General features: G+C 39.9%; 1 long non-coding RNA gene across 2 annotated transcripts in view; it reads left to right on the forward strand.

The window, feature by feature from the left end:
- Positions 1 to 7093, forward strand: part of LOC123384954 — a 28799-nt gene extending 21706 nt beyond the window's left edge. The window contains exons 2-3 of one of the 2 annotated variants that reach the window (XR_006596786.1): positions 296 to 470; positions 4943 to 7093. This is a non-coding gene — a long non-coding RNA (uncharacterized LOC123384954). Of the gene's footprint in view, positions 1 to 295; positions 471 to 806; positions 2163 to 4942 lie in introns of those variants that run through there. The other variant, XR_006596787.1, reaches the window with a different exon arrangement.
- Positions 7094 to 18675: the final 11582 nt, after the last annotated feature.

Genomic DNA, 18675 nt, shown 5'->3' on the forward strand with positions numbered 1-18675 from the left:
TCATTCCAGTTACAACAGTTCCTTGGCACAATGAGGTTCTGGTCTCATGATATGAAGTCAATGTTTTAATGTTATGTTTTCACAACTTGTTCTGGCTGTGAGTAATACAGAGATTCAGGAGAGGAATAAACCCACACTAGAAGAGTCAGAGAAAATTTCACAGAGGATGTGGGACATAAACTGAACCCTGAAGCATGGATAGATTTTGCTTAACAGAAGAGAGAGGAAAACAGTGTGAAGGAACCGAAAGAACCAGAAGGACAGTTGTGGAGATTTGTCATTCTTTGGTCTCCAGCATCTGATGCCCCTGTCCATCACAGAAGCCCAAAGTGCCAGCTGTTTGCTCTCCATCCTTCCTGACCAAGTACATGGCTCAGGCTCTGCCAGTTGGAATCACCTGTGCCAGTCTTGGACTCGCCATCTGGTGCTGTGTCGGGGAGCAGCAGGGAGGGGACAGCATGCATGTGTAGGTAGGTGAATCTTTGTCCCAGAAGCAGCCAAAGCAGAAGCTCAAGTAGCAGGACCCGTGTGAGGGGGGCCAGTAGTGTGGTGAGAAGCACAGAAGGGTCATCACTGGTTCTATCTCACAGTGTGACTTGGGGCACTGTTCCTGGTTACATGTCCCCAAATTCTATGAGTCATCTAGTATCTTTTTAGTAAGTTCCTTTTATGCTTAAATCAGCTAAAATCAGTTTTTGAGTAGTAATGGGCATTAAATTGTAAGAGCTTCTTTATCAATCCCCATCTCCCTACATAAAGCATCAATCAGCATTCTGTCCTCATTTTCTTTTTTTTTTCTTCGGCAGACAGCATAGCGCAGGAGTCAAGGGCATGGCTCTGGAGTCTGATGGCCCTGTGCTCACACCCCAACTCCATGTGAAAGCAAAACTAAGGGGAAATCCAGGGCCCTGAGCAATCTGTATGACCATACCATACACTTTCATACCTTTCTGGTTATTTCCAATAAATAGGTGCTTGCTGAATACGCATTTAAGGATCCAAGATCTTTCCCATACATAAGTCTCTTTGGAACCAATGTAGATTTTCTGCCTGTGAGTTACAGCATTATAAGATAATAAAGAACAAACTCAGTGATCTTTGGTGTCACCCATGCTTCTAAGCTCATTAAAACATGGCCTGGGTTTAGCACCCATTAACACATTGCATTTCTTCTAATGGTATTTAACTTCTTGTTTGCTATTTAACTTTTCACCAGTTGCCTCACAAATAAACGTGTCTCCTGGAGGACAAAGACTGTCTGTATCCTTGTATCCTACAATATTCCCAACACAGAGCTGGGCATGTAGAAGTTACACAATACATATTTCTTGAATGAAATAAAGCCTGTGGAAGTGCCTCAGTCACCGTGAATAAACTGAGTTGCATTCAACATGCTGAAAAAAGTATTTATTCCTATACTTGGGCCACTTAAGCCTAAATATGCAGCAAGCAGTAGAGGACTTGTTCCATGCACTGTGGCAGCCACATAATGGGATGTTTTGCAGAAAGTGGTAATGATACATTAAGTTTAAAAGACAGAATATAACAATATGTGTGCATACACATGAGCACTGCACCAAATTTCCACCTCCTGGCTAGAGGACACAGGGAGATGAAAGCTTAAGGTAAAATGATTTGATGGGATTTTTTCATTATTCCAACTTTCTTTTCAGGTCTGAAAAACAAGCCAATACCTTCAAAATAAGGACCTTGTGTATATTTCCTTTAATTCTATAACCATACTTGATCCAAAACATAAAAATTAAGAGGAAAATGCATTTCTGAGGCATCTTTCTGTACGATATGGGCAAGTATAATGCATTGGATACTGTTTGTGCCCTAGCCATCTCCTGTCTCCCTAATCCTCACCAGGCTTCCAACTGCCAGCACCTGCATTATCTTTGCCTAAGAGCTTTCTGTCACCACATGAGCCCACTTTGTTCACATGTTTGGCTTCCCAGAAATACTGGGAATTACCCCCAAAAGCAGCCTTTTGCCAGTGACTGTGTATGTATCACAGCTCTCCCATCACTCAGGTGGAATAACGTTGAAATATATGCTCTAAATCATTTTCCAGAGGCCCCTGGCGATTAAGGTCTGGTTGTTCAGAATGGTCACTGGCTCAGTACTGCACCCTATATGTCCCCTTCCTTCTACTTCACTTCCTTACACTCCTGCAGGAGTCGCTTGGGATTACCTTCCAAATAAATGATACTTGAATCCTGGTGGGTGGTTGTGTGCAGGCTTTGCAAACAGGCAGGCCTGGGTCTCACTCCTGTCACTGGTGCTCACCAGCTGTGCAACTTTGCACAAATTCCTTGAAGTCTCCAATCCTCAGTTTCTTCATATATATACAGAAATGATAACATCTATGCTGCAGTGTTATTCTAGGAATGAAATTCACATGCAACAATGTATATATGTCATTAGCATGTGGTTCAAAAAGTGATGCTCTCCTTTGTGTTTTAGTGGGACTGACAATAACAGAAACAGTGGCAATAATAGTGTACAGCAATGTTTAAGCCAGAGTTCCTTCTACTTTAATGTGTATTGAAATCTTCCCAGGATCTTGCTAAATGCAGGTTCTGATTCAGAATCTGGGGTAGAGGCTGAGATTCTGCTTTTCTAACAAACTCCCAAGTAATACCAATGTCGCTGGTCCTCAGACCACACCACACGACAAGTAGCAAGAATTTAGGATATCATCTTGTAGGGGGCAGAGAATGAGGAAGAGAAATCATCTGTATAATGATTCACTCCAGGACTGGTCTTCACTATATCACTACAGACACACACACACACACACACACACACACACACACACACGCTTTCAGGTATTTTCAGAAAAACAGAAGAATTTCCTTTTGCACCTGATATCATACATATAACCAAAAAAACCACTTAATTCTTAAAGAATTCTTTGGGCAAGTAGCCTTTTTCTCAATTCTTTCCACTCCTGACACCAAATTGTCTCACTTATCCGTTTCTGCACAACAAACTACCTCAAAGCTTAGTGACTCACAACAACCATTTCACCATTTGTCACAATTTTGTGGGTCTCTAGCTTGGGCAGGGCTCAGCTGAGTGATTCTTCTGTTTCATGTGGTATCAACACAGGTAATTTGCTGGTATTCAACTAGGGCTGGGCTCATCTGAAAGGTCCACCACAGCTTCACTTCCATGTCTAGCACGTTGGCAGGGATGGCTGAAGGATGAACTCAGTAAAAATTGTCAACTGGAGCACTGACAAGAGACCTCTCCAGGATGATGGCCACAGAGTGGCCACCTCTCACTTGGCAATTCAGAGTTCGAGAGCAAGTGTCACAGTGAACAAAGCATACCATCTGATCTTATATCAGCTAGCCTGGGAAGTCACATAGCATCATTTCTGATATACTCTGTTTTTCTAAGTACGTCCAGATTCAAAGGCATAGTACAAGCCCCCATCCCTCAATGAATTTGCAGCTATGATTTTAAATTGTCACAATTTCCCCTCTGGCCACAAATGCTAACATGCCTCCTGCATGAAAAATGCACTCACTCCCTCCCAAGCCCCTCTGTGACAGCTTCAGGCTCTGGCCAACCCTCAGGCTAAAAGTATAGAATCTCATCATCAAAAGATGGTCCTCATCAGGTGTTTCCTAAGGTGACTCATTGATAAACGTTAAGTCTAGTTTCTGTGGGCTCAGCTGAAAGTCAAGAATTAATCTGTAAATTAAACAGGGAATGATATTTTGAGTAAAAAGATGGTAGAGACTAGAAAGAAGCATTTCAAGGAATGCTTTCAATTTATTTCAAATAACATATCAAATATTACAAACAATAAAACTCAAGGAGCTAAGGTCTCCCCCGAGCCTTGCCATAAATGAGGCACTTAGAAAAGCACAGTGAATCTCAAGCCACTAGGGGACCATTTAATGTTCCATTTAAGGCACATTCCTAAGCATCCTTCTTATTCCCAGGAACGTGCTCATCAGCTAACATTTATTCAGCACTTAAAGGTTCTGACCTGCTGTTGGAAGTGTTATAGGGGTTTGTTCAAATATGTTTAATCCAAACATGCCTACATTCTCTCTTTCACTCAGTGCCAACGACAACGAGCGAGTGATTCATGAGGCAATTCTCATATTGCCCTTAGAAGCTTAAATAGAAAACACAGAGGTCTGGGGCTTTTTAACATTCCCTTGATGAAAATGATGAAAAGGCCACATTAGCAAACAAATTCATTAAGTTGCAAATTAATGGGTCACAGAGTACAGCTGAGGCAAGAGAAAAAATGGCAGGAAATGGACATGAGCCCTGGAAACATGGCTCCAGGGTCTGCTTTCTGCCACCTTTCTACTCTGAACAAGGTACTTACCCTATTTATTGCTCAGTTTCTACAAAAAACCTCTAGGAGATAACTTTCAGTACTATTATAAAGACACAATAAGGTTAAAAAAAAAAACGAATATATGTTAAAAGCTCTGAATTGCTGAAGAAAGTGTCAGTAGACTCTGACGTCAATGAGTATTTGTTGAACAAATGCTATTCCTTATCTAACCTTGGACTTACTGTCAGGCCTCTGTTATTTCTATTAACAGGTCCGTGATCTGATCCATTAGTGACGTATATCACATTGTCATACAAGTGCTTTGAGCGTAATGTGACAGAATTAAGGCAATCTGTCTCAGTGTGCTTCCTGTCATCACCTCCACCCGATTCAAACCTCATCACCTCTCCTCCAGAGCACTGGCCTCCTTAGGAGTTTCTCCAACATGTGTTTCATCGGATTAAAATTGATCCACATTGCCAAAAAATTAATGAAATTAAGTACCAGTTCCTTATTCTGGCACTCAAACCTTCCAGATATGTCCCCAAAACACTGTTCCAGCATTATTGCTCAGAAAATCCCTACATATGACCTATACCCTAATGAAACTAATCATCTTGTTTTTCCTAGGACACGTTCTGCATCATTTTCTTCTTGCCTGAGCTATCTTCTCCACTCGAAAACCTCTGAGCCAATCCAATCGTTCTTTAAGGCCACTTTCAAACTTGCAAAAAATAAAAGGAAGCCGTGTCAACAAAGATAACACATTGCACAGAAAGTCACAGGAACTGATGTGGTGTGCCAGGCAAGACCACAACGTCTAGATATCTACAGAACTGGAAAGATAATGTCAGCCTCTATTAGAGCAAAAGTTTGCATTGTTACTGGCATAAGAATTTTGGAAAAGCTCCTCACCCCTGGAACTTTACTATACTGAATAAGCAGACAGTACCCAAAAATCTGTCAACTATGACGATAGCTGGCTGTCTTTTATGTACAGTTCTCATCACATAAGCTCAACCCAAATGGTGCCAAAACAATCCATCATTTTGTTTTATTTGGTATTTTAATGCAAAACAGGTCTCCCAAAAATCTATCCAAAAGTTGTATTTTCCAGACCTTTAACAAAGAAACTGCTTAGTTGTTCTGTTTTGTTTTTATTTCTTCTGAAACCTTGGTAAAGCAATTGCAAGCCCATATTATCTTGTATATTTTACCTTCATAGGGGCTTTAAAAAAAACTTAAAACCCCTTAGCTTTATAAAGTTTGGGCAAAGAGTCCACAGGCAAGAAAGAGTAAAGTTAAATCAGATATTAAACCATCTACTACTCACAACGAAGTTGCCATATACTGCCCCAGACAGATTTATTTCAAAAAGCTTTCATTGGCTCCAACCATGTAAAAGCATGCAAGCACTGAGTGGTGAAGTCAATGCATAAAGTACTACAAGACCATAAAAATAACCCTCAAACAGAGGCTACATGAGGAAGGGCCATCCTCTGAGGTTAAGTAACCAAATTCCACACAAGATGGTTGGAATTAGTGATCCACGGCTGAGCCATTCAACTGCTGAGAAGGCAAAGGGAGTCCCAGTAAGGACTACTACAATTTTTATGTCCATAAAACTTGCCAACAATGACAATATAACAACCACAGCCTTTCTCAGAAAAATAAATAACCTTTTTTTTCCCCTCTCATGGTAGCTATTACATACAAAATATTGACAGACACTACTTCATAAGAGGATTTCCCAAAAGCAAACCATCCTACGATGTGATATGGAAATAATCTGCCACCAACATGAAGGGGTCTCACTCTCATAGTTAGGAAAGAGGGCACCTAAAAGGAAATAAAGTACCCAGTACATACTGAGTTCCTATTATGTACTATGCCTTACAAAGGGAATGGAAGCCAAGGCAGAGAAGTCAACCACTATTCAGCACCCGGTACCAGGCACTCAGACGAAAGTGCTTTCACACCTACCTCACTCAGAGTTAGGTATTATTATTCACATTTCTACAGATTAACAAACTGAAGTCAGAGCAATTAAGCAATTCTCCCAGGTCACAGAGACACAAATTGTAGTCAAAAGTGTCACAGTTTGAACCCAGGCCTCATGCCTCCTTCAGTGTACCTTGCTTCTTAAAAGCACAACTCGTACCCTCAAGGAATGTACCATCTGGTAAATCTGGAAGCTTTGACAATAATAACATGTAAGATGTACTGTAATGAAATGGCTTGATGGCAAAGTGCCATAAACAGAGGAACAGTACCTTAAGTATAAAAGAAGGAGAAGAAGATAAAAACAAGTAGTGTTTCAATCACACTGTCCATTAAAGAGGGTGGCCCCCTAGGGGCGCCTCGGTGGCTCAGTCAGTTGAGTGTCCGACCTCGGCTCAGGTCATGATCTCGCCCAGAAAGTAGCAAAGCTGGAAGAATATATACTTTTAAAACAATCCGTTGAAACTTACTCAAACCATATTTACCATATTTGCGTTTTAAGTCACATCCTCAAAGGGGACCGCACTGGCCAGCTAATGCAAGCATCTAATCCATCGAAAAGTTAAGATTTTTGTATAGTAAAGTCATAAATTGGCCTATTAAAAAGTAATGTCTAATCTCTTAAAAATTATAAAAATAAGACTCATAAGCTCCTGCCCCATCATCTCTGGATGAAACAATAAAATCAAATATCCCAATCTGTTCAATGGTGGCCCCCGACCAAGGCTCAGAACTGTAAGTGCCACCACCAAAGGGCCAGCCTTCACTTTCATGCCTCCCTCAGCATTTTCTTTTTTTTTTTTTTTTTAATTTTTTTTTCAACGTTTTTTATTTATTTTGGGGACAGAGAGAGACAGAGCATGAACGGGGGAGGGGCAGAGAGAGTGGGAGACACAGAATCGGAAACAAGCTCCAGGCTCTGAGCCATCAGCCCAGAGCCTGACGCGGGGCTCGAACTCCCGGACCGCGAGATGGTGACCTGGCTGAAGTCGGACGCTTAACCGACTGCGCCACCTAGGCGCCCCCTCCCTCAGCATTTTCAAGGTACTCTGTGGAATCTAATTCTCCTCCTGGTTATAGGAACACACATTTATGCACAAAAGGACAAGATCACTTTCCAATTAATATCCTAAGAAATTTGAGGAATGGATATGCTTTGCACAACACTCTCAATGAAGGAAGAAGCTCGAGATCTTAGGGTTGTGATTTTTTAAAGCTTATTTATTTTTTTTTTTTTAGTAATTTCTCCACCCAACATGGAGACCGAACTCACAATGCTGAGATCAAGAGTGCATGTCCTCCAACTGAGCAAGCCAGGCACCCTGGGTTGGGGTTTATATCCGTATATTCTAATTTTCTTTTCTAATCCAGTACATTTCCTCATCTGCTTGTAACAGCTTTATGCAACTGCATTTCCTCTTAGTTTCACACCCATAAGAGCTTGGATCCATTAATGCTAAGGATGGTTGCTGAACATATCTTTAAATTACAGAGGTTGAACCATATGATATGGCCATTAGTGAGCCATTTTTTACGTATTAAAATAACAATTTCATATATAAAAACTAATAGAATGAAAAATCCCAAGTTTTTGGTGTGCTAAGATGTCTCTAAGCTGAACATCTGCTTCCTCTGGGGGCCTTCAGTGTTTCTCTACAAGATGCCTCTAGGTTCCTTTCCACCCCATGGACAGCAAACGTCAATCCCCCAACTGCCTTGGGAAGCTTTGTTTCGGAGAAACTGTAAGGCAGAAAAATCCAGGCTTCTTTCAGGGGATAATGCCAAAACCATAGGAAATAATAAGAAAAAAAAAATAGGACCTTTTAACTTGTGGAGGTACTAAAAGCGAGTTCCAAAGTGTAAACAGTTTAAGACACTCTAATACCTGCTCCTCTGCCTCAGCAAAGGAGTTTCTTCCATCTCTGCTGAAGAAAATCTCTGGGAAGACATTATAGGTGATTTAGCTTCCAAACTAGTTTGGTCCTGTACGATCTGCACCAAATTGTATTTATGGACTTCCATAAAGTGAAAGCTTCAAAGACGCTTCACCTAGGTCCCCAGGCTGGGCTGGCACTGGGGCCAATGAAAGCAATGCCTGATCCCTTAATTCGCAGGGCTGCGCAGCTCCCCGGTCCCCCCTTTCTGCCGCCTCTCCCTGCCTCGTTGGGAAGTGTAAATGGAAGGATTTGGTTTTATCCCCCAGGAGGCACAGTACAAAAACACAGTATGAAAATAAAGTATACAGGATAATATGCTTACTCTCTAGGGGTGTAAATGTTTAACATACACGCCTGCTGCAGATCCTGCTTTTCCTCTTCGGGCTAGCGTCCAATGGTGCTGATTAAGGTCACCTAGGCCTTCTTTCTCCATAGCACAGAAATAACTCATCTTGACAAGGATATGGATGTGGGGATGCATGTATATGTAGACAGACATGTTCATAGGAATGTGTGCACATAATCCTTTTTCTCTAGGCCACACCCATTCTGGCCAAGATTATGAAGGTTTAGTTACTGTTCATAGAAGAGATAACAGCAAAGGGGGTAAGAGGTCTGGCTTTCTGCAAATAAAGGACTGATCATCAGCGGCCACTAACATCACAAAAAGAGAGACCATAGTTACTAGTCATATCTTTTGAATTATTCTTGCTAAAAAATCTGATAATCTAGACTGAATTAGACCAATCTCTAAATCTAACTACCAGTTCACAGAAAATGGAAAGGGACAAAGGAACAAAAAGTAGAGTGCACAGGTCCAGATGTAGGTAAGTGAGTAGATTTGATGGTGGCAGTATATGGAAGTTCCTTTTAGCCTCTGGGCAAACTAAATACCCAGCACTTGGACCCATCTACAATATCCCTGCCACGTGGGCATTCCTTTACTATCTCTAGAAGTATTTCACACTTGGGCAGATTTAAAACCATCCCTGTATTTCTTCTTTTTTATTGAGCAAAAGCCTGCCTCTATTTGTGCCGGGCGTGTCACAGAAAACATGGTTGGTCTGGCAAGTATGCTTCCCAGAATTCCCTTCCCCCTAGGATTCGGGTTAGAGTTGCCAGAAGAGAACCTTGAGCAAGATTTCAGAGGCAGAGTGAAGTCTCCAGTCAGACGTGGTGGCAGAAAGACACACAGGAGCCTGGACGGTCCTGGTTGTCCTCACTCTCCTCTACTCTACATTTAGCTCTTCTTCCCAGATGTGAGCCCCAATGACCAAAAGTGTCTCACTACTCAGTCACAGACCCTCTGTAGCTATCCAGAGGCAACAGCTTCCCAAAGACAGTCCACTGGCTCCCCCTTCACAGTCCGGCTTTAGTAGCTCTATGGGCTTGTCTTCTCAGATCTCCCTGCAAGCTCTGACTTGCCCACCTAGGTCAGTGCTTCACTCATTTCTTAAAGGAATGACTCCTTCTCTGATCCTCCAACTCCCTTTTCTGGACCTTTCTTTCCCCTGATCCTCCCACAATTGTGTCAACTTTAATTTCTATAATAAATACCTCAGCCCACACTCAAACTGGCACTGCTTCCGTGTGGAACACTGTATGATACACCTTTCTCATCTACTGGACCAGGTTCTGCATCCCAGAGCCTTTCACAATTGATAGGTCTAATCCTGCTAAGGAAAGCCTGCCCAAGACTGGAGGGTTGCCATGATTTTTCACTGTCGACCTCATTCCTTCCGGCTACCACACCTGGCACTTCAGTGTTCCTGCTGGGATACAGTTTCAACCCCTCACATTGGGTCACTCTCCTAAGACTGTGTGAAGCATTTAATCAGTGTCTATTGTTTAACTGGAGCTCATTTATTCCAGCTTCTTGAGTCATTATACTTAGTGCTTTATTCGACACATGCAGTCCTATTTGTAGAATATAGAAATAGTCACATTTGACCAATATACTGTCATATATTTATCTAACCCACTGATCCACAGGTAGGGGCCAAGGACAAATTTCTTCTGATACAGATTTCTCTTCAGGAGTCTCTTTTGGATATGACTGTCATGTCCAAGTTTTCATATGACCCCAGGTAAATCAATACCTAATCCAGGAGACTTGGTCAAAGTAGATAGTACAATGTTTAAATAAATAGAGGTATGCCACCAGTAGATTTAAATCTATGAGAATAGTGCATCACTGAAAATAGGGACAGACAGTAGGGCACATGTTCTCACATTGTACGCAAGATATCCAAGATGATACATTTTATTTTGGAAAGACAGCCAAGCAGAAAATAGATATTTGCAAAGAAGCGATATATGAATACACAAGGGTAAATTTACTCTTTAAAAGACAATAGACAAATAGGTAGAGATAAAACAAGGGGAAGCCAAGAATAGTACATTAGTAAAGTCAGTGTCATATGAGCATATGATCTCCTAAAAGTTAGTAGCTGCTTCTAGCACATTACCATTTACATGTGAAAAGTTAAGATAGGAGAACTATCCCAATTTAGATCTCCATTACCAGGAACCACCTGGATAGTTAAACCACATGACTCTGATGATTCTCCTACTATTATTTCCCTAAGCCCACTACTGAACAGAAAGTTTCTCTTACCTTTTATAGTAAAACCTTGGTTTGTGAGCATAATTCATTTTGGAAACATGCTTATAATCCAAAGCACTTGTATATCAAAGCAAATTTCCCCCATAAGAAATCATGGAAACTCAGATGATTCATTCCATAACCCAAAAATATTCATATAAAAGTGATTACAATACTGTAATATAATACAAAATAATAAAGAAAATACAAAATATAAAGAAAAAAACCAAATTAACCTGCACTTACCTTTAGAAACCTTTGTAGCTGGTGTGAAGGAGACAAGAGAGAAGAGGGTTATTGTGTAGGACAACTTTCACTATCACTATCAGAATCATTGTTATCTGTAGACTCAACCTTTTTCTGCATGGGGACCACTGTATATGCTCACATGGATGTTGTCTACAGTAGAGTATTAATAAACTCTTGTCATGTATTGTATTTAATGCAACTGGCAATAAGGCAGCAGAAGGAAGGGTCTATATTTGCAGGCAGGCTGACCTAAAATGAAGCAAAGCATTCCTAAGCTTACTCTTGTATGGAAAAGCAAAGGACTGTCTATAGCTGCTTTGAAGTGACAAAAAATACACTAGTGCCAGTTGTGGGCACCTTCCAACTTGTTGAAAAACCACTGGTTTCTGCCAAACACAGCAGCCTGAGACTGAGCATCTGAGCATGGAAGAAGATCACCCACAATCTTGCAGCAAGACAGAAAGAGAAGAACCATTGGCTCAGTTGTGATCATGTGACATTCAGCATTACATACTAGTCGTATTGCAAGACATCACTCGTTTATCAAGTTTAAACTTATTAGAAATGTTTGCTCATCTTGTGAAAACATTCACAAACCAAGTTATTCGCAATCCAAGGTTTTACTGTATATACTATGATAAATAGGAGAGTAACCCAAATTATACAATACATTTCATCTAATTTTTCCCCTCTGGTTGAATAAGACTTACCCCCCCCCCCCGCCCCTGCCAACATAAATGTCTTTAGATTTTGACCAACATATGGACAGACCTTTAAGTGAGATAGGAAACAATTCAAATGTCCCTCACTTGGGAACTGGTTGAATAAACGATGCAGCTTTCAAGGGGATGAGAAATAGCCACATATTCTGCTAAGGAGTAACTGCTGAGATAAGGGGTATAAAATTGTTTTTAAAAAAAAGTAGAGGAAAATGCATATATTAAACAAACATATATCTAAGAAAGTGGGGGTGGGGGAGATACCAAGACCTACATACACTTGCTTCTATAAAAAAATAGAAAGATAATGGGGTGCGTGGGTGGCTCAGTTGGTTAAACATCTGACTCTTGGTTTCAGCTCAGGTCAGGATCCCAGGGTCATGGAATCGAGCCCTGCACTGGGCTCCACACTCAGTGTGGAGCCTGATTGAGGTTCTCTCTCTTTCACCCTCTGCCCCTCTCCCGTGCTCATGCTTTCTCCCTCTCTCTAAAAACAAAAAACAAAACAAAATAAATAACAACAACAAACAATTCCTTTTTAAAAAGTAAAAAGATAAGCAATGAAGTTTTTTAAAAAATTACTTATGGAGGAGGGGAAGACAGCAATGGAGGCCAGACTTCTCTGAATACACATTGTTTTACATGACCTCCAAACAAAATTAAATACAATTTAAGATACCTACACTACAACTCTAAAGCAAAATGAAACAAGTACATTTAAATATGTAGGAAGTTGGTAGATTGTACAGAGAAGAATTTACTTCAAGTGATTAACAGACAAGTTTGACTATATATCCTAGTATCATATACTCTAAAGATGAAAAGGTGAAAAATAAATTTAAACTGTGTTTGATAATCATATTTTAATAATACTTTATATTGTTATTCTGAAATACTATTATTATAAATTTATCTAGAAAGACAAAAACAAGTATCAGTAAAAATTCATTATTTAGTTTCTCTTTTAAAAGAAAGAAAATAAGGGGTGTCTGGGTGGCTTGGTTGGTTAAGCATCTGACTCTTGATTTTGGCTCAGGTCATGATCTCATGGCTCATGGGTTTGAGCCCCACATCAGGCTCTGTGCTGACAGTGCAAAGAATATCTTGTCGTACCAGAAAATAAGAAAGCTGTTTATAACAATTGAAGAACTCATCAGCCCAACGAAAGAGGCTCCCGTTGGCCAAAATGGGACAATTTGAGCATTGATAAGAAAATGCATCAAATAAATAACAAATATGTTTAAGCATCCATAAGTTCATTATGATACTTTAAACAAATTAAGTGACCAAGTTTGGCTGATGTTAAGAAACCAAGTCATTGAAACTAGTAAAAAAAAAAAAAAAAAAAAAAAAAAAAATAGCATCTATCTGGCCTTCCTTATGCAAACTATACATCAGGATAATCAAATTGTTGGTATAGGGAAAGAATTCTGGCAAATAAATTAAGAAGAAATTATAGAATTAGAATATCACAGAATATCACAGATCTAGACAATGTTGTTCAAAGCTGTCAATGTCACCAAAAAAAAAAAAGAAAAAAGAAGACAACAGGTACTATGCCCATCTTAAGAAAAAGAGTGTGTTTTTTAGGCCTTTTTTTTTTTTTTAGCAAAACTTAAATATTTATGGATGATATAATGGGACATCCATGCTTTCTTGAAAATAATCTAGAAAGGGGCCTGGGAGACCACTAAGCAGAGATACAGATAGAACAATATTGGCCATAAATTAATGATTGTTGTAGCTGGGAGATAGTAAATCGAGGTTCCCTGCACTATTCTCTCTACTTTTATGAGTGTTTGATATTTTCAATAATAAAATTTTGTTAATTGATAAGATTTTGAAGCCAAACTGCCTGTGTTTGAATCCCAATTCAACTACTTAATAGCAATGTAATCTTGGGCAAACTATAGCAAGTTGTGTAATCTCTCCACAACTTGGCTTCCCCATCTGTAAAATAGGAGTGATACAAACAGTCACCATCTCAATGGCTTTTGGGAGAATTCAATGAGATAACATATGTAAAGTGCCTAGAATAATTCCTAATATATAGTAAACGCTTAAATGCTAGCTATTATAATTTTTAGGGTCCACAAGATTTGATGAAGACCTGGCTTAGATCTGAGTCTTTAAACCCTTAAGATTGGCTTATGGGAGCTCCTGGGTGGCTCAGTCGGTTAAGCGTCTGACTTCGGCTCAGGTCATGATCTCGCGGTCTGTGAGTTCGAGCCCCGTGTCGGGCTCTGGGCTGACAGCTCAGAGCCTGGAGCCTGTTTCAGATTCTGTGTCTCCGTCTCTCTCTGACCCTCCCCCGTTCATGCTCTGTCTCTCTCTGTCTCAAAAATAAATAAACGTTAAAAAAAAAAATTTGTTTAAAAAAAAAAAAAAAGATTGGCTTATGAGAAATTGTTTTTCTTTCTTCTTAGTGAGGACCACAACATAAATCCAACAATCTCCTTACCCCCCCACCACCACCCACAACAGCTAAATCAATGACAAAAATTGACCAATCCTTGGCACAAAAACAGACACATAGACCAATGGAATAGAATAGAAACCCCAGAACTGGACCCACAAACGTATGGCCAACTCATCTTTGACAAAGCAGGAAAGAACATCCAATGGAAAAAAGACAGCCTCTTTAACAAATGGTGCTGGGAGAACTGGACAGCAACATGCAGAAGGTTGAAACTAGACCACTTTCTCACACCATTCACAAAAATAAACTCCAAATGGATAAAGGACCTAAATGTGAGACAGGAAACCATCAAAACCCTAGAGGAGAAAGGAGGAAAAGACCTCTCTGACCTCAGCCGTAGCAATCTCTTACTCGACACATCCCCAAAGGCAAGGGAATTAAAAGCAAAAGTGAATTACTGGGACCTTATGAAGATAAAAAGCTTCTGCACAGCAAAGGAAACAACCAACAAAACTAAAAGGCAACCAACGGAATGGGAAAAGATATTCGCAAATGACATATCGGACAAAGGGCTAGTATCCAAAATCTATAAAGAGCTCACCAAACTCCACACCCGAAAAACAAATAACCCAGTGAAGAAATGGGCAGAAAACATGAATAGACATTTCTCTAAAGAAGACATCCGGATGGCCAACAGGCACATGAAAAGATGTTCAGCGTCGCTCCTTATCAGGGAAATACAAATCAAAACCACACTCAGGTATCACCTCACGCCAGTCAGAGTGGCCAAAATGAACAAATCAGGAGACTCTAGATGCTGGAGAGGATGTGGAGAAACGGGAACCCTCTTGCACTGTTGGTGGGAATGCAAATTGGTGCAGCCACTCTGGAAAGCAGTGTGGAGGTTCCTCAGAAAATTAAAAATAGACCTACCCTATGACCCAGCAATAGCACTGCTAGGAATTTATCCAAGGGATACAGGAGTACTGATGCATAGGGCCACTTGTACCCCAATGTTCATAGCAGCACTCTCAACAATAGCCAAATTGTGGAAAGAGCCTAAATGTCCATCAACTGATGAATGGATAAAGAAATTGTGGTTTATATACACAATGGAATATTACGTGGCAATGAGAAAAAATGAAATATGGCCTTTTGTAGCAACGTGGATGGAACTGGAGAGTGTGATGCTAAGTGAAATAAGCCATACAGAGAAAGACAGATACCATATGGTTTCACTCTTATGTGGACCCTGAGAAATTAACAGGAACCCATGGGGGAGGGGAAGGAAAAAAAAAAAAACAGGTTAGAGTGGGAGAGAGCCAAAGCATAAGAGACTGTTAAAAACTGAGAACAAACTGAGGGTTGATGGGGGGTGGGAGGGAGGAGAGGGTGGGTGATGGGTATTGAGGAGGGCACCTTTTGGGATGAGCACTGGGTGTTGTATGGAAACCAATTTGTCAATAAATTTCAAAAAAAAAAATAAATAAAATAAAGATAAAAAAGGAAAAAAAAAAAATTGACCAATCTTTCAGTTTTCACCATTTTGATACTCAATCTGGTGCTCCCAAAGGAAAGGCTTCAATGCCACATCCTTATCTCAACTCCCCAAGGGACTCCTCTCTCTCTCTCTCTCTCTCTCTCTCTCTCTCTCTCTCTCTCCCAACACCACCTCCAGGGCCAGCCCAGAAGTCATCACTGAGACAGCTAGTGGTAGTGTAGTTCACCAGAAAACACAGTGGAGTAGAGTCAAAAGCCATGGATCTTCATCAGCCTCTGCCCCTGAATAGCTGTCCAACCTTGGAATCTGGGTAACAAAATGTTGCCAGCATCTTTGGAATTCTTGTCTTAAAATACCCTTTGAAGGCTCTTAGAGAGGTCTTTTGAGTATCTCTTGTTAACAGCAAATCTTCAGCCTTTGGGGGTAAAATCATAATCATACACAGTGAAGTAGATAATAAAGCTGTCTTTGGTGTAAAAACAGACATAACTATTAATAAAGGAGATTAAATTTCTTTTAGGAAGTATATACTGACTTTTAAAAACATTCCTTCCCCGAAGTGGCAGGGAGAGAATTTTCAGGTTAAATGTAAATAGCTTCTTCACAACATGTCTGCCTTAGAAAATCTTCCCTGAGGTATGTTTGCTAATTTGTCTTTAAACCAACTTAGGGTGCGCCTGGGTGGCTCAGTCGGTTGAGCGGCCGACTATGGCTCAGGTCATGATCTCGCAGTCTGTGAGTTCAAGCCCTGCGTCTGGCTCTGTGCTGACAGCTCAGAGCCTGGAGCCTGTTTCAGATTCTGTGTCTCCCTCTCTCTGACCCTCCCCCGTTCATGCTCTGTCTCTCTCTGTCTCAAAAATAAATAAACATTAAAAAAAATTTTTTTTAAAAACCAACTTATTTCTTTCAAATCTCATCTTCAAAGGAATCATAGGAATAACGTCTACAAAGTACTTGAGTGTGTGAATATTGTCTTTTGTGCAGATATAGCCATATAGGTAAATTTACAAGTCAAAAATCATTAAATTCATATTTCAATTAAACAGTTTAAAGAAATTCAATACGAATAGGAACCAGATCAGCTGTGTCTGAGCCTCTGTAAAATAGCACTAATGACAGTATTGTAAGGATTAAATGAGTAAATGTATGTTAAGTATTTGGACAGACTAGTTTATAATAAAAGCCATTAAAGTGTTAGCTACTAACGTCCTTATTAATGTTTCAGGTTCCAGTTTTCAAAAATTAAATGTCTCTCGTTTAGTTTCATTCTTCATTCATCCTGCTTATGGCAAATGCAGATTCCTGTCACTGATTGCACACACATTTCTGAGTATATGAAAGGCTCTTAAAGTTGTTTTCTATGTTTGGGTAGGAATTTTGATCTAGATAGGCAAGCTTATATGTAAATAAATTACACATATCAATCAGCAAAAATTGTCTGCATGCCAATAATAGCCAAGTCAATGAATTAGGAACTGTGGAAATACAAGAAAGGAAAAGGCAAAAGCCTCATCCACAAGGAGTTTCTCATTTGAATAAAGGAGAAAAATTAAAATATGAGGTTGGATGATTGTTTAAGGAAGTATGCTATGAGCACTACATGACCAGAGTGGTGAAAGTAATGACATGATATATTCTGTGGAAGAACAAGGCAGAGAAGTCCCTGAGAACCAAAATAATTCAAAATTCTTTCAGGGAAGATGGACTTGAGCCACGGTTTAAGGGCTAAGATTCAAAAAAGGGAAAAGTGGGGAGAAGCATGAACAAGAGAAGGACACATTTTAAGTGGGCATTGGAAGTGATGAGAGCAGAGAGACAAATGTAAAGAAATAGTGGAAGAGAAAGTTAGCAAAGAGATCGAGACTTTGAAGATCAGACTTAAGAATTTCAACCATACCTTATAAGTAGTACAAAGGTAATAGGCTTTTGAAACAAAGCTTTCATATGACTAAGGCAGTATTTTAAGAAAATTTCTAGATTTAGGGTCCATAGAGCCTGCTATGGTTGAATTATTTGCAGATATGGGCATTTGTGATTCCCTTCTCTCCTGTTTTCAAGAATTTTGTGGTCCATTTGCCTGTGTTTATAACACCTTTGGTTCACATAATCCCTCAGATTTGAGTTCACCTTTCCAAAACAGGAGAAGATTGAGGTAGCAGGCATGTAATTTGCCAAAAACTAAATCCATCTTGTACTCAGACCACGTGGCCAAGTACTCTTTCCAAACAGGGTACCGACAACTCCCTGGGCTCTGAAACCTCCAGAAGAGAGACCCATCCAACCAAACACTGTCCCTCTTCTTTTTGTAGAGAGTTATAGAAATAAAGAAATATTGCTTTTTTCTTTTCCCCTTATAGTAAAAAAGTTTTTGCTGCTTATATAAATAATGCATGCTTATTATCAAAAATGCAAATATATCCAGGGCACCTGGGTGGCTCAGTTGGTTGGGCGTCCAACTTCAGCTCAGGTCATGATCTCAGGGTTCGTGAGTTCAAGCCCTGTGTCAGGCTCTGTGCTGACCACTCGGAGCCTGGAGCCTGCTTCGGATTCTGTGTCTTCCTCTCTCTGCTCCTCCCCCACACTCTCTCTCTCTGTCTCTCTCTCTCTCAAAAATAAATAAAGCTTAAAAAAAATTTTAATAAAAAAATGCAAATATATCCAAGTATAAAGGAAGAAATTACCTGGAGTCTTTGAGACAACCACCATTAATATTTAGAGACTCACTTTTTAAGCATCTCATCACATATACATTCATACATACATCTATTGCATATATTCTGTAATTTTAATCATGGTATTGGCAATGCATTGGTAATATGAATATATTATTACTTAGACATTTTGTTTTCTTTCAACTTTCCCTTCTCCTCTTTTCCATCCCTTAATCCTGCTCTTCCCAAACCCAGCTTTATATACCTAGTATATACATATT

Source organism: Felis catus, chromosome B1 (genome assembly GCF_018350175.1).
Source record: "Felis catus isolate Fca126 chromosome B1, F.catus_Fca126_mat1.0, whole genome shotgun sequence".
Taxonomy (NCBI): domain Eukaryota; kingdom Metazoa; phylum Chordata; class Mammalia; order Carnivora; family Felidae; genus Felis; species Felis catus.